The sequence below is a fragment of the Dama dama genome, chromosome 9 (genome assembly GCF_033118175.1).
Source record: "Dama dama isolate Ldn47 chromosome 9, ASM3311817v1, whole genome shotgun sequence".
Classification (NCBI taxonomy): Eukaryota; Metazoa; Chordata; class Mammalia; order Artiodactyla; family Cervidae; genus Dama; species Dama dama.
In genome coordinates this window covers 89,115,062-89,139,245 of record NC_083689.1, presented here as the reverse complement: position 1 = coordinate 89,139,245, position 24,184 = coordinate 89,115,062, and positions in this window count along the sequence as shown.

Below are 24,184 nucleotides of genomic sequence, written 5' to 3'. Positions count from 1 at the left end.
GCTGCATAGTTGGAGAAGTCCTGAGACTACAGGAAGAATAAAACTGAAATCCAGAGGCAGGAGACTTAAGCCCAAAACCTGAGAACACCAGAAAACTCCTGACTACATGGAACTTTAAGTAATAAGTGACTGTCCAAAAGCCTTCATACCTACACTGAAACCAACCACCACCCAAGAGCCAATAAGTTTTAGAGCAAGACATACCACACAAATTCTCCAGCAACGCAGGAACATAGCCCTGAACATCAACATACAGGCTGCCCAAGGTCACACCTAACACATAGACCCATCTCAAAACTCATTACTGGGCACTCCATTGCTCTCCAAAGAGAAGAAATCAAGTTCCATGCACCAGAACACTGACGCAAGCTTCCCTAAGCAGGAAATCTTGACAAGCCAAACGTCTAACCCCACCCACTGGGTTAATCCTCCACAACAAAAAGGAACCACAGACCTCCAGAATACAGAAAGCCCACTCCAGATACAGCAATCTAAACAAGATGAAAAGTCAAAGAAATACCCAACAGGTAAAGGATCATGAAAAAAGCCCACCAAGTCAAACAGAAGAGGAGGAGATAGGGAATCTACCTGAAAAAGAATTTAGAATAATGATAATAAAAATGATCCAAAATCTTGAAAATAAAATGGAGTTACAGATAAATAGCCTGGAAACAAAGATTGAAAAGATTCAAGAACTGTTTAATAAAGACCTAGAAGAAATAAAAAAGAGTCAATTAAAAATGAATAATGCAATGAATGAGATCAAAAACACTTTGGAGGGAACCAAGAGTAGAATAACGGAGGCAGAAGATAGGATAAGTGAGGTAGAAGATAAAATGGTGGAAATAAATGAAGCAGAGAGGAAAAGAGAAAAAAGGATCAAAAGAAATGAGGACAACCTCAGGGACCTCTGGGACACTGTGAAACGCCCCAACATTCGAATCATAGGAGTTCCAGAAGAAGAAGACAAAAAGAAAGGCCATGAGAAAATAATCGAGGAGATAATAGTTGAAAACTTCCCTAAAATGAGGAAGGAAATAGTCACCCAAGTCCAAGAAACCCAGAGAGTCCCAAACAGGATAAACCCAAGGCGAAACACCCCAAGACACATATTAATCAAATTAACAAAGATCAAACACAAAGAACAAATATTAAAAGCAGCAAGGGAAAAACAACAAATAACACACAAAGGGATTCCCATAAGGATAACAGCTGATCTATCAATAGAAACCCTCCAGGCCAGAAGGGAATGGCAGGACGTACTGAAAGTAATGAAAGAGAATAACCTACAACCTAGATTACTGTATCCAGCAAGGATCTCATTCAGATATGAAGGAGAATTCAAAAGCTTTACAGATAAGCAAAAGCTGAGAGAATTCAGCACCACCAAACCAGCTCTTCAACAAATGCTAAAAGATCTTCTCTAGACAGGAAATGCAGAAAGGTTGTATAAACGTGAACCCAAAACAACAAAGTAAATGGCAACGGGACCACACCTATCAATAATTACCCTAAATGTAAATGGGTTGAATGCCCCAACCAAAAGACAAAGATTGGCTGAATGGATACAAAAACAAGACCCCTATATATGCTGTCTACAAGAGACCCACCTCAAAACAAGAGACACATACAGACTAAAAGTGAAGGGCTGGAAAAAAATATTTCATGCAAACGGAGACCAAAAGAAAGCAGGAGTCGCAATACTCATATCAGATAAAATAGACTTTCAAATAAAAGATGTGAAAAGAGACAAAGAAGGACACGACATAATGATCAAAGGATCAATCCAAGAAGAAGATATAACAATTATAAATATATATGCACCCAACATAGGAGCACCGCAATATGTGCGGCAAACACTAACGAGTATGAAAGAGGAAATTAATAGTAACACAATAATAGTGGGAGACTTTAATACCCCACTCACAACTATGGATAGATCAACTAAACAGAAAATTAACAAGGAAACACAAACCTTAAATGACACAATGGACCAGCTAGACCTAATTGATATCTATAGGACATTTCACCCCAAAACAATCAACTTCACCTTTTTCTCAAGTGCACACGGAACATTCTCCAGAATAGATCACATCCTGGGCCATAAATCTGGTCTTGGAAAATTCAAAAAAGTTGAAATCATTCCAGTCATCTTTTCTGACCACAGTGCAGTAAGATTAGATCTCAATTACAGGAAAAAAATTGTTAAAACTTCAAACATATGCAGGCTAAATAACACGCTTCTGAATAACCAACAAATCATAGAAGAAATCAAAAAGGAAATCAAAATATGTATAGAAATGAATGAAAATGAAAACACAACAACCCAAAACCTATGGGACACTGTAAAAGCAGTGCTAAGGGGAAGGTTCATAGCATTACAGGCTTACATCAAGAAACAAGAAAAAAACCAAATAAATAACCTAACTCTACACCTAAAGCAATTAGAGAAGGAAGAAATGAAGAACCCCAGAGTTAGCAGAAGGAAAGAAATCTTAAAAATCAGGGCAGAAATAAATGCAAAAGAAACTAAAGAGACCATAGCAAAAATCAACAAAGCTAAAAGCTGGTTTTTTGAAAAAATAAACAAAATTGACAAACCATTAGCAAGACTCATTAAGAAACAAAGAGAGAAGAACCAAATTAACAAAATTAGAAATGAAAATGGAGAGATCACAACAGACAACACTGAAATACAAAGGATCATAAGAGACTACTACCAGCAGCTCTATGCCAATAAAATGGACAACTTGGATGAAATGGACAAATTCTTAGAAAAGTATAACTTTCCAAAACTGAACCAGGAAGAAATAGAAGATCTTAACAGACCCATCACAAGCAAGGAAATCGAAACTGTAATCAAAAATTTCCCAGCAAACAAAAGCCCAGGACCAGATGGCTTCACAGCTGAATTCTACCAAAAATTTAGAGAAGAGCTAACACCTATCTTACTCAAACTCTTCCAGAAAATTGCAGATGAAGGTAAGCTTCCAAACTCATTCTATGAGGCCACCATCACCCTAATTCCAAAACCAGACAAAGATGCCACAAAAAAAGAAAACTACAGGCCAATATCACTGATGAACATAGATGCAAAAATCCTTAACAAAATTCTAGCAAACAGAATCCAACAACACATTAAAAAAATCATACACCATGACCAAGTGGGCTTTATCCCAGGAATGCAAGGATTCTTTAATATCCGCAAATCAATCAATGTAATACACCACATTAACAAATTGAAAGATAAAAACCATATGATTATCTCAATAGATGCAGAGAAAGCCTTTGACAAAATTCAACACTCATTTATGATTAAAACTCTCTGAAAAGCAGGAATAGAAGGAACATACCTCAACATAATAAAAGCTGTATATGACAAACCCACAGCAAGCATCACCCTCAATGGTGAAAAATTGAAGGCATTTCCCCTGAAATCAGGAACAAGACAAGGGTGCCCACTCTCACCACTACTATTCAACATAGTGTTGGAAGTTCTGGCCACAGCAATCAGAGCAGAAAAAGAAGTAAAAGGAATCCAGATAGGAAAAGAAGAAGTAAAACTCTCACTGTTTGCAGATGACATGATCCTCTATATAGAAAACCCTAAAGACTCTACCAGAAAATTACTAGAGCTAATCAATGAATATAGTAAAGTTGCAGGATATAAAATTAACACACAGAAATCCCTTGCATTCCTATATACTAACAATGAAAAAACAGAAAGAGAAATTAAGGAAACAATACCATTCACCATTGCAACAAAAAGAATAAAATACTTAGGAGTATATCTACCTAAAGAAACAAAAGACCTATACATAGAAAACTATAAAACACTGATGAAAGAAATCAAAGAGGACACAAACAGATGGAGAAACATACCGTGTTCATGGATTGGAAGAATCAATATTGTCAAAATGGCTATTCTACCCAAAGCAGTCTATAGATTCAATGCAATCTCTATCAAGCTACCAACGGTATTTTTCACAGAACTAGACCAAAGAATTTCACAATTTGTATGGAAATACAAAAAACCTCGAAAAGCCAAAGTAATCTTGAGAAAGAAGAATGGAACTGGAGGAATCAACCTGCCTGACTTCAGACTCTACTACAAAGCCACAGTCATCAAGACAGTATGGTACTGGCACAAAGACAGAAATATAGATCAATGGAACAGAATAGAAAGCCCAGAGATAAATCCACGAACCTATGGACACCTTATCTTTGACAAAGGAGGCAAGGATATACAATGGAAATAAGACAACCTCTTTAACAAGTGGTGCTGGGAAAACTGGTCAACCACTTGTAAAAGAATGAAACTAGAACACTTTCTAACACCATACACAAAAATAAACTCAAAATGGATTAAAGATCTAAATGTAAGACCAGAAACTATAAAACTTCTAGAGGAGAACATAGGCAAAACACTCTCTGACATAAATCACAGCAAGATCCTCTATGACCCACCTCCCAGAATATTGGAAATAAAAGCAAAACTAAACAAATGGGACCTAATGAACCTTAAAAGCTTTTGCACTACAAAGGAAACTATAAGTAAGGTGAAAAGACAGCCCTCAGATTGGGAGAAAATAATAGCAAATGAAGAAACAGACAAAGGATTAATCTCAAAAATATACAAGCAACTCCTGCAGCTCAATTCCAGAAAAATAAATGACCCAATCAAAAAATGGGCCAAAGAACTAAACAGACATTTCTCCAAAGAAGACATACAGATGGCTAACAAACACATGAAAAGATGCTCAACATCACTCATTATTAGAGAAATGCAAATCAAAACCACAATGAGGTACCATTACATGCCAGTCAGGATGGCTGCTATCCAAAAGTCTACAAGCAATAAATGCTGGAGAGGGTGTGGAGAAAAGGGAGCCCTCTTACACTGTTGGTGGGAATGCAGACTAGTACAGCCGCTCTGGAAAACAGTGTGGAGATTTCTTAAAAAACTGGAAATAGAACTGCCATATGACCCAGCAATCCCACTTCTGGGCATACACACTGAGGAAACCAGATCTGAAAGAGACACGTGCACCCCAATGTTCATCGCAGCACTGTTTATAATAGCCAGGACATGGAAGCAACCTAGATGCCCATCAGCAGATGAATGGATAAGGAAGCTGTGGTACATATACACCATGGAATATTACTCAGCCATTAAAAAGAATTCATTTGAACCAGTCCTAATGAGATGGATGAAGCTGGAGCCCATTATACAGAGTGAAGTAAGCCAGAAAGATAAAGAACATTACAGCATACTAACACATATATATGGAATTTAGAAAGGTGATAACGATAACCCTATATGCAAAACAGAAAAAGAGACACAGAAATACAGAACAGACTTTTGAACTCTGTGGGAGAATGCGAGGGTGGGATATTTCAAAAGAACAGCATGTATACTATCTATGGTGAAACAGATCACCAGCCCAGGTGGGATGCATGAGACAAGTGCTCGGGCCTGGTGCCCTGGGAAGACCCAGAGGAATCGGGTGGAGAGGGAGGTGGGAGGGGGGATCGGGATTGGGAATACATGTAAATCCATGGCTGATTCATATCAATGTATGACAAAACCCACTGGAAAAAAAAAAAGAAAAAAAAAAAAAGAAAGAAAAAAAAAAAAAAAAGAACAAGACAGTAACAGTGAATTTCTACAGATCTGTGTCATTTATGAAGAAGAGGAATCCAACTGAAGAAGTTTATGAATCTCCAAAATAATCAATTAAAAGAAGATTTCATCTTAGAAATATGGATATAATCTTCCTGATATTTTACTGAAAGTGAAACACATGCACCAATTCTCCAAAGGCAAAATTTCTCTTCACCCCAAATAAATCTTCCTCATAGACCATTTAAATAGAATTAAGATGGTTTGTAATGTTTCCAGAATAAACTCATTAACGTTATTCTATTAGGAAATGATATTAAAGCATTTAATTGCCTGTGCATATTAAATATGCTTAAAATTTATGAAAATAAATATCTTGAAATTGAATAGATATTCTGCAAAAACAGAAAAGTGAATGTGGACTTAATACAAATTTATCAGGTGGTATGGACATACAATACTACAATATGTAATGTGTACCTCTAGGAAGCATATGGAAATTCTAGGGTAGAGAATCTAGACAAAACAAAGGCAAAAATCTGTTTTTAGTAGCATGTGTGGAATTGTTAACAGATTATAAATGGCAATTTAATTTTTTTAGACAATATCATTGGATGAAATATTATATCCATCATAATGATGAGAAATTTACAGCAATAGGCATGGTGTTTTGTTGGCTGAGGCAGTCACCCCCAAGAGTAAATGTGTATTTGAACGTGTGTCGTCACACTTTCAGAATAACATGTTTCAAACTTACCTGACTGACAGCTGCCAATTATCAAAAGTTTCTGTGAAATGAAGAACCAGTAATTAGGAATTTAACACTAATTAGGAAGAAAACTAATGATTAAGTAAACTTTAGTGAAGTTCCAAAGTCCTGGAACCTAGCCTTGACTTTTGTTTTCTCAAAAGTTCTGAAAGTATTCTTTTATGGTTTAGATTTTATGGCTAGACAATACTAAGAAGGAAAACTTGAAACTATTTTGGAAGTCAGGTAAGCGTTTTTGTACAAACCTTGCCTTTATTCTCACACAATATCTATGCAAGACTGTCTAATACATTTGCTGGAACGGAACAAAATTGCTGGAATGAAATGGGTCCAATTCAGAAAAATGAATCCAGGCTTAACTTTGTAAGGTAATTTTTTTTCAAAACAGGGTTCCCCAGGACAGTTTGAGTGGGAACACAAGTGATTATTTGAATTCTAATTTTCTGTGTGTTCTGTACTAGAGGGAAAGAATTGAAAGAAAGAAACCATGAAAAATATATACATACTTGGGGAAACTTTGGATTACATATACAAATAGGTAATTTTTTCCCAGAAAAACATTAAACCACAGAGACATAAAACTTCAAAGATGTGGTTTTTAAAACAGCCATTGTGCTTTCTCTCTTCAGTTATTTTAAAAAGTGAGACAGACTTCATGAAGTAAGATGAGCTAGTATCTGTCATTCTAACATCTAGTCTAATTCAGAAGGCAGAAGTTTCTGTTAAGTAAGAGGTGCTGGGTCTAGCGTTCCTTTGATTTACAAACTGCTGGATTGGTTTTGTCCTTCTTTAACCCCATTTTTCCTGTATTTCATTTCCCTGAGGAGAACACCTATATTTGCTTGATGCTGCTTAAACAGAACCACTGCCAAGATTCTGTCATGTGATGGGCATGACGATTTTACTCCCTGTCTGTGATTCAGCCACAGGCCTGCCTGAGATGGCATGTCCTTTACGGAAATTGTGCCTTGTCCATTTCTGATTTCGCAGTAACTCATATGGCCCATGGAACACAGTGGAATCTCAGTAAATGTTTTCTGAATAAATCAAGCCATTTAACAAAGCTTATAGGAGATTTCACTTAAACCTGGGCAAGAGGTTTCAAGGGCTAATGCTGTCCATTAGAAATTTCTGTGATGGTGGAAAGACTGTATATCTGCCATGTGACTAATACGGTCATCACTAGCCACAGGTGGCTACTGAACATTTGAAATGTAACTAGTGCAGCTCAAGAACTGAATGGTTAATTTCACCAAACTTTATTAATTCAAAATGTAAATAGCCACAAATGACTAGTGGCTAGATAGCTTTAAAGGGTCCTGCTCGACGTGTCTGGCAGCCACGCCCCTCCCCCTGCCTGAAGACATGTCCTCCATGGCCCGTGCTCTCCCTTAGAGACCCTGCTTTGGATGCCCAGAGTGCCGGGGTTTCCCACCCAAACAGTCTGTGCTCACTTCCAGGCCTGTGTGGCCTCTTCCCAGCAGGGCAACCCCTGTTCCCGGTGGACACATCCTGTACCAAAGGAGTTTCCGGAGGGTGGCAGTTTGCTGCAAGGGGTGGCGGGTTGGAAGAGTGTGGCCAAGGCTTAGACAAGCAGCTGGACTGTCCGACCACATGTACGCGGCTCCTTGCAGTGCAGGAGGCTGGGACTGGAAGCTTGGGGTGGGGTGGGAAACTCCCTTAAGCTACCCTGTTCCAGCATCTATATTTAGCAGTTTAGTGATTTTAGTACAAAATACATGCAAGAGATAAACTCTTAGTACATCATATGCATGCGTGCATGCTAAGTCACTTAAGTCATGTTACTCTTTGTGACCTTATGATCTATAGCCCACGAGGCTCCTCTGTCCAGGGGATTCTCCAGGCAAGTATACTGGAGTGGGTTGCTGTGCCTTTCTCCAGGGAATCTTTCCAATACAGGGATTGAACCCACATCTCTTAAGTCTCCTGCCTCTGCAGGTGAGTTCTTTACCACTAGGGCCTCCTGGGAAGCCCACATCATATGCAGTATGACTCCATTAGCTCATCTGTTCAGGGCCCCAAATATTTACCGAGCACTTACTGTGTTCCAGGCACTTATTCTAAGCACAAGAGATATAGCAGCAAACAAAGCAGAGTCTTTGGCTTTCATGGGGCTTATATTCTCTTATCTTGAGGAAGATAAAAAGCCAATAAGCTACATAAATGCAGATGCACATGTGTGTAAGAAAAAATAAGGCATCCTGCAAGGACAGAGAGTGACAGAGGTGTTCTTTTAAATAGGTTGTGTGGAGAACACCTTTCTGAAGAAATCGCTTTTGAAGAAAGACCTAAAAGAAAGCAAGAAGCAATGGAATATCTGGGGAAAGGGTTCTCAAGCTAGGGAACAGCAGATGCAAAGGGCCTGAGATAGGGACATGTGTGCCGTGTTCCAGAAAGAGCAAGGTCAGTCTCCTTGGAGTGCAGTGAAGCTGAAAGGAGGTGGCTCAAGTTCAGATCATGCCGGACTATATAGGCTAAACTAGGAACTCAGGATTTACTCTGAGTTTCACGGGAAGGCATTCCATCAAAGCTGTGATATTTGCATTTTAGAAAGAATCACTCTGGCTGCTTTTGGGAGAATAGGTGGCGGGGTGCAAGGGTGGAGGCAGGAAGACAGTTCCAGTGGCTCTTGCAATAATTCAGGTGGCAAAGGCAGGGACTTTGATAATGCTCTCCATGTTGTCTCAGTGGGAAGACACAAATTTAAAATGACACAATGAGCTTCTTTCAATCCTGGCAGTTTCGCTCTGCAGCTGCATGGGTGACCTCATTTGGAAATAATGTCCACAGTCTAAATTTGAGATCTTCATGATTGTGAGTCCAGGATTGAAAGGACCTTCTACTTACCCCCCTGAAGACACTGGAACTGGCCATGTTAGCCTCATAGAAGTGATTGTACCTCTATTGACACACCATGACTTGTAGACGCCCGTGGAGCCTGGACTACAGTCCATAGGGTTGCAAAGAGTCAGACACAGTTGAGCGACTGAGCATGCGTGGAGCCTGGACTCACTGCATCACAACAGTCCGTGGTTCTGCTTGCAGCACTGCTATTTCCATGCAAAGACCCTATGGATTTTTCTTGGTGTGACATGAATCTCTTCATTTAGACAGGAGTACAAAACCACTCTCAAGAACTTTTCATGCCTTCCTGTCCCATTGCTTCTTCCTCTGCTCAGGCTTTCAGGTCAAGTAGAAGGAGTGGTCACCCTTTTTGGAGGAGGGGGGTGGATTAAACTACCTCAGGACCCATATTTTCCCATTACAAAGTCAGTCTCTTCCAAATAGCCAGCTTGAAGTAGCTTCTATAGAGAGAAGCAGAAAGACTTTCCCTCCATCTTTTCAAAATCTCCTATAAAAGACAAGTAAAAACCTTTAAAAAAAAAAAAAAAATGGGAAAGAGCAGTTTTGTACATACATTTCTATGCCTTTTTTAAAAGGGTTTGTTATATTAATTTTTTGTATTTTTTGAGTCACTCACTGTGATGTGAATTTTTTTTTTTCCTTCTCACTTTCCTCCAAGGACATAATATTATTGCAGGCTTTCTACTAAAAGATAAAATTACTGCCACAAGTAGCGCGAAGTCACGGAGAGATCATATTCCAGATTGAATAGTTTCTGAACAAAGAGGATGCTTTTTAAAGATTCTACTAAATGTGACTTTTCAAGGGCCAGTGTAGGCAGTCTAGACGCTAAAATTACTCAGTCCATCTGCAAATGGGAGGGGCCGTGGCTCTCTGAGAAGACCTCTAGCTGTACGTAGGGTGGTGGGCTGACAGTCAGAAAGAGCTTAATGAGGGTCAACCTTCAGAAACACTAGTTCACTTTCCTGTCCTATCACCTTGATTCTCAGTGACTTTCACATGTGAAATATTATGTGGAAACATTTTTAAATGTTGTATTTATCTTGTGGTTTTAGCGTTTCAAAGTCCTGTCACATTCATTGCAGTAAAACATATATGAAAGCATCTTGTAAATTACAAAGCACTATGCAAATGGAAGTTGTTAGAATTGTTACTGCCTCATTTTTTTTTTTCATAAAATCTTAGGAAAAGCAGGTATTAATACAACCCTCATCATATAAAAAAGAAATTGGGACAAGGTCAGAAGATGTAAACTCTGTGTCCTTTTAGTGAACGATTTGGGGATTACAGAGAGCCAGTTAAACATTCTTTGTATCAACTTTCTTCTAACTATAAAACAGGTTTGATGGTAAATCTGTTTATGAATAGAAGAAGGATGCTGTGAAGCCACGAGGGAAGTGACATAATCCAATTTGCATTTGCAAAGACACAGAGAATACATTACAGAAGAAAAAAGCTGGAGGCAGAAGAACCAGTTAGTAGGCGGTTGCAGTAGGTCAAGAGAGAGAAAATGCTGAGGCTTGGTGAGGTTGACATACATTGGGATGCAGAGAAGTGGAGGCATTGAAAAGACATTTTGAAGTTCGTGTTCACAGTTCTTGTGATGGATAGGGAGAGGGGAGTTAAAGGAGAGGTATCTGGACATAATTGGATTGTTGGTGGTGCCCTGTCCTAAGATATGAAACAGAGGAGGAAGTACAGTTTAGGGAAAGAAGATAATAAATTATAGTTTGGACATGTTGGGTTTGGGGAGCATGTGATAGAAGTTCAGTAAGTAGTTGGCTATAAGAGTCTGACATAGAGGATAACAGATCTTAGCTGAAAATCTAAGTTTGGAAATCAGCATATTGATGGTAAGTGAAGATTACACTACCAAATTGTGTGGAGCAGAGGAAGGTGTCTTGTGAACCAGCTTAAATAATGCACAAAACCTTTTTGTGTGTATCTGTGTTCATTTTTCTGGAGAGAGAGTACATAGCTTTTTTTTTTCCCAGATTCTCAAAGGCTTCAGTGCCTCCAAAAGAAAAAAACAAGAAAACCAACATTAAGAACTCCCAATATAAAGTGACAAGAGAGGAGAGCCTGGGACCAAATGCTGAAAAACACACATTAAAAATAAATAAATGTATTAATTTGTTTGTTTATTTTTTGGCTGTGCCGGGTCTTCATTGCTGTGTGTAGGCTCTTTCTAGTTGCGGCAAGCAGGGAATGCTCTATAGTTGCGGTGCAAGGGCTTCTCATTCAGGTGGCTTCTCTTATGGCAGAGCACGGGCTCTAGGAAGTGTGGGATCAGTAGTTGTGGCACACAGGCTTAGTTGCTCTGCAGCATGTGGGATCTTCCCAGACCGGGGAACCCATGTCCCCTGCACTGGTAGGCAGATTCTTAACCGCTGGACTACCAGGGAACCCCCTGAAACACACACATTTTAAAGAAATAGTTTTATAAGGATATTGTGAAAGAGTGACCAAACGGGTGAAAAGGAGTCTGGAATCATGGAAGTCAAGGGATGACAATGTTTCAGGAAGACTGGCATTGCCAATGAGGTCAAATATTGCCAAAAGCTCAAATAAAAGAAGGATGGAAAGGGTCCATTGGGTTCATATCTTCAGGGTTACTATGACCTTGTCAAGAGTGATTTAAAATGAACTGGTGGGAGCAGAATTCCTTATGTCAAGGGCAAATGAGAGGTGAAGTGGGGGACTCTCAAACCTTAAAATAAGAAAAGCCTAGGCCTTAGCTAATTCCAAGGTTAACAACTAGGATTGGTTTCACATTTTTCAAAACTGGTAAATTGGCTTTCAACCTTTCTTGTACTCACATTCTCCTTTCATTTTTCTTGGAAATCCTGCTTATTTCCCTTTATTATTTAGCGACATTCTGTTTCCTCTCTGAGAGAAAAGTCAGAAAAAATTCTGCATGCAAAACCTTGTCCTTAGGCCTATGTATAAAGTAAAAGCAGTAGAATTTTTGTTGGGTTCTAATAACAAACTTACAGATGTATATTTTCATAGTGACAAGATAGCACTCAAATAATAGTTGAACTGAATTCAGTTATATTGAGGGGATCACCCAACTTAATAATGCTGAGAAACTCTGTAGCATCAGAGTTTGGGGCTTTCTGGTAAGAATCTAGACTATGTCTAAATTCTGCCCAAACTACTTATTGTAATTATCAACCAAATGGCTTGAGGAGAACATCCTAGTAAACCAGAAACTGAGTTGTTTTAACTTTCATTTTTTAAAAGATTTTTTAAAAGATTGCTTTGGCATCATGGAGGCAAAACAGTGTTAAAGATGACTTTTTAAAAATAAAACTATTCAGTGAAAAGGATGAGGATTATGCTGAAAATGTGGTTTGTTTTCCTTGAGAACACAAAGCTTTAAGAAGACACTTCTATGAAGTCTATTATGATGGAATTGAAATTTTTCTTCCCTCTCTCCACCTATCACCATCTCAGTTCATTAAATATTTTGTGCTTATTCTTTTATGTCTACTTTTCTTCACTATATCTTAAGCTTCTAGGGAGCGGGTACTGTATCATATCATCTTTATATTCCCAATCATTAGCCCATGGGATGTAATAAATGCGTTGAAAGGATAAACGAATGATTTTTTTAGTATTTACCCAAATGTATCTGTTAGTCTCATTTTGAATTTCCACTAGTGTAATAAGAATTGGAATTTTCTGTTGTAGTTAGAGATGACTGTTTTTCCCACAATGCATTTGGATTATTATTAATAAGACAATGGAGAAGAAAATGTCACAATTCATTTGAGATGCAAAGAGCAAATAAACAGCAGTTAAGTAACAGACATTAAATGTTGCACATATGTCAAGTAATAACAAGGAAAATTTTCCTGGAACTTGAAACACTGATGAGGGAGATTGTTATGGCATTAGAATTTTTTTAGGCTAAAAGGAGCCTGATACAGATTAATCGTTATGTGTATGAAAAGAAAGAAGAGAACAATGAATTGATAGCATTAGTTCTACTGACAGAAGACTCCAAGGCTTCAAAACTTGTTATCTGACATTTTACAAGAGTGATTGGAGTGCATGTGGCTGGGCGGGAGAATAAAGACAGGTTTTTTTGGTTGCACCAGCTACACTTTTGTAGCTTCCTACCTCCTCGGGGACCACAAGTTCATCCCTTCAGGAAGGACTTACTACTACACTGAAACAAAACATAGTTCAACAAAGAACAAGACACATACCCACCAATGGGTGAGTTCATTGAATTGAGCGTTTATTTATTTTGACTATCTTTAGTCATAATGAAAGGGGCAGTGAAACTTTCAAAGTGATTCTCATCTAATTATAGCAATGATGCATGGAAATACAAAACCTCTTTTTCACATTCTAAAAGCCTTTATTTAATATGGCAAGATGTACTTGGTTAACATTTAAAAAACAAAATTTGTATAACATGCACCCCAAAATTCTTGTGGAATTTTTAGAATATGGAATGATGGTTTTAGCATTTAATTATGCTAAATGCTTAATTGTAGGGTCACCAAGTTATACATCTCTGCAATACTTAAGAGACTTTACTAAAAAGTGTCAAGAAATGACAGTGGTTTTCATTTATTATGTTACCATACATCTGTTATGTTATCATGCGTCTACGCCTGGTCTTGATATCACTCCTCTAGTGACAATAAGCCAAGAAGCAATTTTAAAGATATACAATGTGGAATTTTTTCTATAGAAAACCATGCAAATATTTATCTGCTTATTGGAATTCTGAGTGTACTTTTCTATCTATTACATCTGTCAGGAAATCTTACAAGAATAAGTTTGTGTGTGGAATTTCTGACCCTTGTTCTTGGATGATATACTGTGATGTCAGTATTATTTGCAGCTACTGTGTGAACAGCTTTTCCTACCGAGATGCTTAAGTCAGAATCTGAGAGTGAGGGGAAGGTTCTCTTTCCCCAGATCACCTGAGCACATCAAGATGAAGTTGCTGTGATGAATTTTCCATTGTTAAAATGAAAATACTTGGCAAAGAGTTACCTCAAGAGGATGGCTTTCTGCAGACCCCTCTACTTTCAGAGCAAAATGATTAGTTCCCTCCCCTATCCTCCCACCCACAAAAGAGATCATTTCAGTGCTATTTTTAAAAATGAAGCTTTGAATGTATTGTTTTATTTTATCTCCATTATCCTTCCCTATTTATATATCTAACCCTGACCTCACCTGACCTCCAACTCAAAGGCCAACCATCTGCCTGATAGCTACACTGGAAAGTTCACAGGCATTTCAAACTTAACAAGTCCCAAACTTGAGATGGAATGTATACACTGCTGTATTTGAGATGGATAACCAATAAGGACTACTGTATAGCACATGGAAACGTACTCAATGTGATGTGGCAGCCTGAATGGAGGAGAGCTTGGGGGAGAATGGAAACATGTGTATGTATGACTGAGTCCCTTCACTGTTCATCTGAAACTATCACAACTTTGTTAATTGGTTGTACCCCAGTACAAAATTTTTACAGGTTTAAAAAAAATGAAAAGAACAACAAAGAAGTCCCCGGCCTGGTGCCTGGCTGCCACTTCCTACAGCTTCCTTTGTCATAGCCGTCTCCCTTTTAGCAAACTGCCGCTGTCCACTCAGGAGTCCAGGCAGAAAACCTAGGTCACCTCTCACTTAGTAATTCCTTTATGTGCAGGCAATCCTTCAAAATTATTGTTAGTGTCATCTTCAAAACACATCCCGAACATGTCCGTTTGTCAGCATCTCCACAGCTACCACCTCAGTATAAACCACCATTATCTCTCACTTGAGTGATGGTAAACTGATCTTTCTGTTTCCCCCTTTGCTGCTGTAGAGTCTATTCTGCACTCAGTAAGTGGCCTTTTATAAGTATTAATTTGAGTGGAAAGTGAAGTCACTTAGTCGTGTCCGACTCTTTGCAATCCTGTAGACTGTAGCCCTCCAGGCTCCTCTGTCCAAGGGATTCTCCAGGCCAGATACTGGAGTGGGTTGCCATTGGGGCCTACCAGACTCCAATTCATTCCACTCTTCCCCTCACTTACTGCGTTCCAATCAGAGGACTGCCTGTGAACACACCAAGCTCACCCCTCCTTAAGGCAGTTGGATTCCTTCTAACGCCCCAAAGCTCCACATTTGGCTGCTTTCACAGGGGTGGTACAGGTGTTTGGTCCTTTGGGGATCAATTTAAACGTCACCACTTCAGATGTCTTCCATGACCATCTAATCTAAATCTTAACCTGAAAACGTACCCATTACCCTGTTGTTGTTGTTTTTCTTAGCTTTATCACAATGTGATATTTTCTTTTTTATTTTGTTGTCCAACTTTCCTGAGTGAACACTATCCTCTATGAAAATAAGCATTTGGTCTGCTGCGTTTAACTACAGTATCTATATCAGCTGGAACAGCTTTGCCCCATAGTAAACACTTCTTAATATTTACTGAATTTATAAATAAATGGATGCAGCTCTAGAAGTTTTAAATAAGTGTATTTAGAAATTTAGCAATTAATAACACTATATTAAAAGTAACATGAGGCTGAGCCATGTGGAATAAATAATATTTCTACTGCAAAGGGCCTAATAAATCTAGGTGATAGTATTTCAGTGGTCAAAATACATTGTACTAGCTCTGGGAAATGGATCCTGGAAGTATGCACAAAATAACACACGAAATCAAAACTTCTGAGGTTGTTGGTTGAACTGAACTCTTTATTTTTTTTACATTAAAAAAATGTTTGTCTGCACATGGGCTTTCTCTGATTGTGATTCGCAGGCTTCTCATTGCAGTGGCTTCTCTTGATGCAAAGCACAGGCTTTAGAATGCACAGGCCTCAGTAGCTGTGGAGCATGGGCTTAGTTGCCCTGCAGCATGTGGGATCTTAGTTCCCAGACCAGGGATCAAACCTGTGTCCCTTGCATTGGAAGGTGGATTCATAACCACTGGACCAGCAGGGAAGTCCCTGAGCTTAACTCTTTAAAAAAAAAAAAAAAAAAGAGGATAGAATAAAAGAAACTGACAGGGAAGCAAATACATAGAGTGGATGCAGAGAGCTGTTCAAAGTCCTAACAATGAATGATAACCAGGGAAGTAGAAATTCAGCAGGTTGAAAGAGCAACCTTTAAGAGAATCTTTATGAAGACTGACCCGAGTTGGGTTTCGATTACAATGAAGGTTTAGGAGGAAGATCAAGAATTATTCTTATGTAACAATGTCTTGTAAATAGAGTAAGCATTAGGAAGAGTTTTCTTTTAAAGGATCTCTCACTTTAGATCATGACTGATAACTCTCATAGAAGCAGAGAAGATAATATTCTTAGTATGAAAAACAAAGCCTCCAAACACAAAATACACAGTGTATAAAATTTGTGAAAGGAAAGGTGAGATCCTGACAAGGTCCAAAAAAGGATATAAAACAGTAGATGGTGACCTGGACTCCGTAGAATTGATACCAAATTTAAAGACAAACACAAATAGTCCTAATTAACCCTGGAAACACGACCACTGTTAACCGCAGGTACTTCTCATCACCCAGCAGTCAGAATTCAATGTGTGAATTTGGAATAGAACTCATTTCACTCCCACACAACATAATTATGAGGTAAATTTTCTGGAAAAACAATGCATGTAATAGATTCCAAACTCAAGTGGAAGTGATTTTAAATTATTTGCTATTTTGGGGTTATTCAAAACAACCAAACATTGATTTCATAGCTATATCATCACATATTTGAAATGAATGGAAGAATAAATGAATTTATATACAGTGAAACATTAGATTGGGTGGTAATTGGCTGCAAATAGAAAGATGAGGCACTACTGTATGTAAGCTCTCATTGCCAGTGTAACTGTGCTTTAAAATTTATGAATGCTATATATAGCACATATATACACCAAATCAAATTAATTTCAGGCTAGAATGCACCTGATAGATTATCTGTCCAGTCCCTCATCATTGTGGGCTTAAATATTCAGTTTTATCATTAGACACGTACTCAAACATGTGATCAAAATTACCGTGTAAAGTGTGATAAGGAAACTTAACCTGGGGAGGTTTTGGGTTTTGCTCAAGGTCACACTGTTGGTTCAGGGTTGAGCTGGCGTGGCTCTTGACTCCTAGGGGAACGGTCTCCTAAGAAAAATACCTCAGCATATCCATCATTAGATGATCCAGACCAATTTAATTAGAACTCTTTGAATATATTATTTGTCTATCAAGTGATTATTTTTATTACATATGAATTACCTTTTCAGTATCTTCTGAAAGCTCCTGTTAGGGGAAGAAAGCAAGAAGCAAGAAGAAAGAAGATTGGGCCATTTTCCTCAACACTCTATTTATATATATATATATAAAATGTATGGTAATTCGATAAAATCCTAATATTGAAGGGAATATTTTTAAAATTTATTTTATTAAAATATAGTTGATATGTTGTGTTAATATCTACTGTACGCAAAGTGAATCAGTTATACGTATATATACATCTTTTTCATATTCTTTTCCATTATCACAGGATATTGAATAGAGTTCCCTGTGCTGTATTGTAGGCCTGTGTTGTTTATCTGCTCTATGTATAATAGTTTGCATCTGCTAATCCTAAACTCCCAATCCATCCCTCCCTCATCACTCCCCCTTGGCAATCACAAGTCTGTTCTCTATGTCAGTGAGTCTGTTTCTGTTTCATAGATAAATTTATTTGTGTCATAGTTTAGATTCCATATATAAATGATACGTGGTATTTGTCTTTCTCGTTCTGGCTTACTTCACTCAGCATGATAATCTCTAGGTCCATCCATGTTGCCGCAAATGGCGTTTCATTCTTTTTTATTGGTAAATAGTATTCCATGATACATGCACCACATCTTGTTTATCCATTGATGGACATTAAAATTGTTTCCATGTCTTGGCTATTGTAAATAATGCAGCAATGAATACTGGGGTACAAGGATCTTTTTGAATTAGTTTTCGCTGAATTTATGCCCAGGAGTGGGATTGCAGGATCAAGTGGCAACTTTATTTTTAGTTTTTTTTGAGGATCTCCATACTATGTTCCATAGTGGCTGCACCAATTTACATTCTCACCAACAGTACAGGAAGGTTCGCTTTTCTCCATACCCTCTCCAGTATCTGTTATTTGTAGATTTTTTTAATCGTGGCCAGTCTGGTATGAGATGGTACCTCATTATAGTTTTGACTTGCATTTCTCTAATAATTAGCCATACTAAGCATATTTTCATGTGCTTTTTGGCCATCTGTGTGTCTTCTTTGAAGAAATGTCTGTTTAAACCTTCTGCCCATTTCTTGATTAAGTTGTTTGCTTTTTTTGTTATTGAGTTGTTTGAGCTGTTTGTATATTTTGGAAATTAAGCCCTTGTTGATTACATCATTTGCAAATATTCTCTCCCAGTTGGTAGATTGTCTTTCCATTTTGTTTATGGTTTTCTTTGCTGTGTAAAAGCTTCTAAGTTTGATTAGATCCCATTTGTTTAATTTTGCTTTTATTTCTGTTGTTTTAGGGGACTGACCTAAGGAAACATTGGTATGGTTTATGTCAGAGAATGTTTTGCCCATGTTATCTTCTAAGAATTTTATGGTGTCATGTCTAATATTTAAGTCTTCAAGACATTTTGAGCTTATTTTTGTGTATGGTCAGAGGAAGTGTTCTAACTTCATTGTTTTGCATGTTGCTGTCCAACTTTCCCAACACCATGCCGAAGAGACTGTTTTTCCTCCATTTTATATCCTTGCCTCTTTTGTTAAAGATTAACTGACTGTAAGTGTGGGTTTATTTCTGGACTCTTCTGTTCCATTGGTACATATGTCTGTTTTTGTGCCAATATCACAATGTTTTGATTACTGTAGCTTTGTAGTATTGTCTAAAGTCTAGGAGTGTTATGCCTCCTGCTTTTTTTTTTACCTCAGGGTTGCTTTGGCAATTCTGGATCTTTTATGGTTCCATATACATTTTAGGATTATTTGTTCTGCTTCTGTGAAAAATGTCATGGGTGACCTGATAGGGATTGCATTACATCTGTAGGTTACTTTGGGTAGTATGACCATTTCAATAATATTAATTCTGAAAGGGAGTATTCTTAAGTTCCAGACCTCTTTTTATTCTCTGGCCCACCTAACTATGGAAGAACTTGTATACTTAACAAAATTATACTGTAAGTTCAGGATCCTTAAGTTTAAAAATGTGTTTTAAACATGCTATAAGAATTTGTCACTTTTTCATAGTTTTTTTGAACCAAATGTGTATATCTTTATTTATTTTAGGAACACAGAAGTAACTGTTGACACCTGATTTCCTTTTGGCAGATGACCAGATAGAGTCAGTATTAACAATGTGCATAAAATGCCAAATGCAGGGGGAATGACAAATGTGCTAAATGATTTAATATCAAATAAAGATAAAGGTTAACAGAAACGATCTTTTCCTCTTAGTTTGCAAAATAAGTTGAAAGTGCTTTTTGCCTTTGAAAAATACTTTTACAAAGCATGACTTTAAAATAAAGATAGTGGTTTTTATAGATGATCTGTAAAAGCACTATTGAATACCTGATAGTCACTTAGCAGTTTTGATTGGTATATGTTTAGTAGTGAAAAAGGATATTTAAGTCCAGTGTTTGGGGAAAAAACTAACTAATGATAATCAGAAAAGATATTTCTTACACTAGGTTGAGCAATCTTAATCAAACCTGAGAGTGTTTCAGAGATAGGCTCATAGCCAGTCCTCTTTTCTCACTTTCCCCCAAGGGAGCTTGGTGGCAGACGAGGGTGGATGAGCATGAGCCAAGCATCATGTCGACTGACAAAGTATTGGCCGTTGCCTCTATACTCGCCTAGCCCTCTTCCCTTTAACAAGGCAATCTTAATAACTGTCTCTCAATTTCAAAAATACTGAACAGCCAATGCAGAGAACTTTTAAGATGCAGAAAAACAGAAAGGAAAGATGAAATTTTAAAAAGTCAACATCAATCATCCTACCCAGATATAATTCCTGCTAAGATCTTGGTATGTTGTTACCACTAAGCCATACTATATATTCTGCTTTTACTTTCCTTATGGATTGTGCCATAACCAATTTCCCACAACAATAAATACTCTTCCACAATATCCCCTAACACAGCTGCATGCGATTCCATTATATGGGTATACTCTAACTTACCCAGTCTCCAATAATTTGAGATCTGGAATTTTTATTTGGGGGCATTATTAATAATGTCAGCATATTAATTTTTATTCTTTGGTCTTCTTTTTTCAAATAAGGATACCAAGTAAAGAAAGAATTATTAAGGGAAGTGCATCTATTCTGTTTTCATGAATAAATTCACTCATTGGAATGAAGGGTTACGTAAGTTATGAAAAGTGTCTTTTGTCATTTGACATAGCTTGAGATAATATTAAATTAATCATTAAATTAGTTCTAGTTTACTAAAAGAGACTGGACTGGATTTTTTCCATTCTGAGGTATGGTTTTACCATGTAATCATAGAATTAGAAAAAACAGCAGATTAATTTTGGTGAAGTTTTAATTCTCAATAATAAATGTAAAGTTTATACAAGAATCTTCTTTCGTGGCCTGTTAAACACAGAGACTCTGGGGAATGGGTTTTGAATTAAAGTGAAGTTGGCAAAAAATTATGGATCCCTATTATTTCCTAATACGGAGAAGCTCTATACAGTCAGCAAAAACAAGATCGGGAGCTGATCATGAACTCCTTATTGCCAAATTCAGACTTTAATTGAAGAAAGTAGGGAAAACCAGTAGACCATTCAGGTATGACCTAAATCAAATCCCTTATGATTATACAGTGGAAATGAGAAATAGATTTAAGGGACTAGATCTGATAGACAGAGTGCCTGATGAACTATGGACAGAGGTTTGTGACATTGTATAGCAGACAGGGATCAAGACCATCCCCAAGAAAAAGAAATGCAAAAAAGCAAAATGGTTGTCTGAGGAGGCCTTACAAATAGCTGTGAAAAGAAGAGAAGCAAAAAACAAAGGAGAAAAGGAAAGATATTCCCATTTGAATGCAGAGTTCTAAAGAATAGCAAGGAGAAATAAGAAAGCCCTCCTCAGTGATCAATGCAAAGAAATAGAGGAAAACAACAAAATGGGAAAGACGAGAGATCTCTTCAAGAAAATTAGAGATATCAAGGGAACATTTCATGTAAAGATGGGCTGAATAAAGGGTAGAAATGGTATGGACCTAACAGAAGCAGAAGATATTAAGAAGAGGTGGCAAGAATACACAGAAGAACTGTTCAAAAAAGATCTTCATGACCCAGATAATCCCGATGGTGTGATCACTCACCTAGAGCCAGACATCCTGGAATGTGAAGTCAAGTGGGCCTTCGGAAGCATCACTGCGAACAAAGCTAGTGGAAGTGATGGAATTCCAGTTGAGCTATTTCAAATCCTGAAAGATGATGCTGTGAAAGTGCTCCACTCAATATGCCAGCAAATTTGGACAACTCAGCAGTGGCCACAGGACTGGAAAAGATCAGTTTTCATCCTAATCCCAAAGAAAGGCAATCCCAAAGAATGCTCAAACTACTGCACAATTACACTCATCTCACACACTAGTAAAGTAATGCTCAAAATTCTCCAAGCCAGGCTTTAGCAATACGTGAACCGAGAACTTCCAGATGTTCAAGCTGGTTTTAGAAGAGGCAGAGGAACAAGAGATCAAATTGCCAACATCTGCTAGATCATCGGAAAAGCAAGAGAGTTCCAGAAAAACATCTATTTCTGCTTTATTGACTATGCTTAGCCTTTGACTGTGTGAATCACAATAATCTGTGGAAAATTCTTAAAGAGATGGGAATACCAGACCAACTGACCTGCCTCTTGAGAAACCTGTATGCAGGTCAGGAAGCAACAGTTAGACCTGGACATGGAACAAGAGACTGGTTCCAAATAGGAAAAGCAGTACATCAAGGCTGTATATTGTCACCCTGCTTATTTAACTTATATGCAGAGTACATCATGAGAAACGCTGGGCTGGATGAAGCATAAGCTGGAATCAAGATTGCCGGGAGAAATATCAATAACCTCAGATATGCAGATGACACCACCCTTATGGCAGAAAGTGAAGAAGAACTAAAGAGCCTCTTGATGAAAGTGAAAGAGGAGAATGAAAAAGTTGACTTAAAGCTTAACATTCAGAAAACTAAGATCATGGCATCCGGTCCCATCACTTCATGGCAAATAAATGGGGAAACAGTGGAAACAGTGGCTGACTTAATTTTTCTGGGCTCCAAAATCACTGCAGATGGTGACTGCAGCCATGAAATTAAAAGACGCTTACTCCCTGAAAGGAAAGTTATGACCAACCTAGACAGCATATTAAAAAGCAGAGACATTACTTTGCCAACCAAGGTCCATCTAGTCAAGGCTATGGTTTTTCCAGTGGTCCTGTATGGATGTGAGAGTCAGACTGTGAAGAAAGCTGAGTGCTGAAGAATTGATGCTTTTGAGCTGTGGTGTTGGAGAAGACTCTTGAGAGTCCGTTGGACTGCAAGGAGATCCAACCAGTCCATCCTGAAGGAGATCAGTCCTGGGTGTTCATTGGTAGGACTGATGCTGAAGCTGAAACTCCAATACTTAGGCCACATGATGCGAAGAGTTGACTCATTGGAAAAGACCCTCATGCTGGGAGGAATTGGGAGCAGGAAGAGAAGGGGACAACAGAGGATGAGATGGCTGGATGGCATCACCTACTCGATGGACATGGGTTTGGGTAAGCTCCAGGAGTTGGTGATGGACAGGGAGGCCTGGTGTGCTGCAATTCATGGGGTTGCAAAGAGTCAAATACGACTGAGCAACTGAACTGATTATCTCCCAGTGACAAAGTGAATCAGTAGGAATCGTATACTGTGATGCCATTCTTGTGTTGAACCATATATTGTAAAATGATATTGCAATTTTTAGTAAGAAAGGAAAGAGTTGGTAAATTTTAACTAAGGAAGGAATAAAAACTGTTCAATCACACCTGTTAACAGTGGCTATGATAGAGCTCTATTCAAAGTGGATTTAAGTAGTAAGGATAAAACCCAAATAAACATATTTTCTGAAATAGGATTTTAACCATAAGATGGCAGGATATGTTAGTAAGCAAGCTTCTCTCTGAAAATTTATTGTATGTTGAACTACAGTATTCTTCTTCCCCCCAAACAAGACTGACTTCGCACTTTACAATAAACTATATGAACTCATGTATACACACACACACACAAAGATTTTCTGCAGATGTTTAAAATCTTTCCATACTACTTTGAGGAGTTCCACTATAGTCAATTATCTTTATAAACTAGCACATTATGAGTAGGGAAGTTCCCATATTAAGAGTGATGAAACAGTTAATAATTTCATATTAGATGCTATTGCTCTTTCAGACACATGTATTTCATCACCAATAACACAAAATCAAGAAACACATCGACATCAAGAACACATTTTGTTCATATCTTCTAGGAAAAGAGATATAATTTCTTTTCCTGGAATGAACTTCTTAACTCACAGCAATAGTAACTTCCATTTTTCTTTCCCCAAACCTGATACAAATTCCACATGTACTATGGATCAGAACATAAGCTTTTTGAAAAACCCATATAAACCAGCTGTTTGCAAGGTTCCTTTTTTGTTTTATTGGTTAGCAGCAAATGGATTTTTACATAGACCCAGACATTCAGAGAGAACTCTGTAGCAACATCCTACACATGGTGTGGTGTGATACTGGAAGAAGACTACCTATTGTTTGCAAGACTAGATTCTTTAAAGCAAATATGCAATACAATAATCTGATAATAAATACCCAAACAGAACTGTATGTTATCCAATCTTTGAACACTTTCTGCATTATGCATATCATACAAGTACTGTGTGCATTTTGAG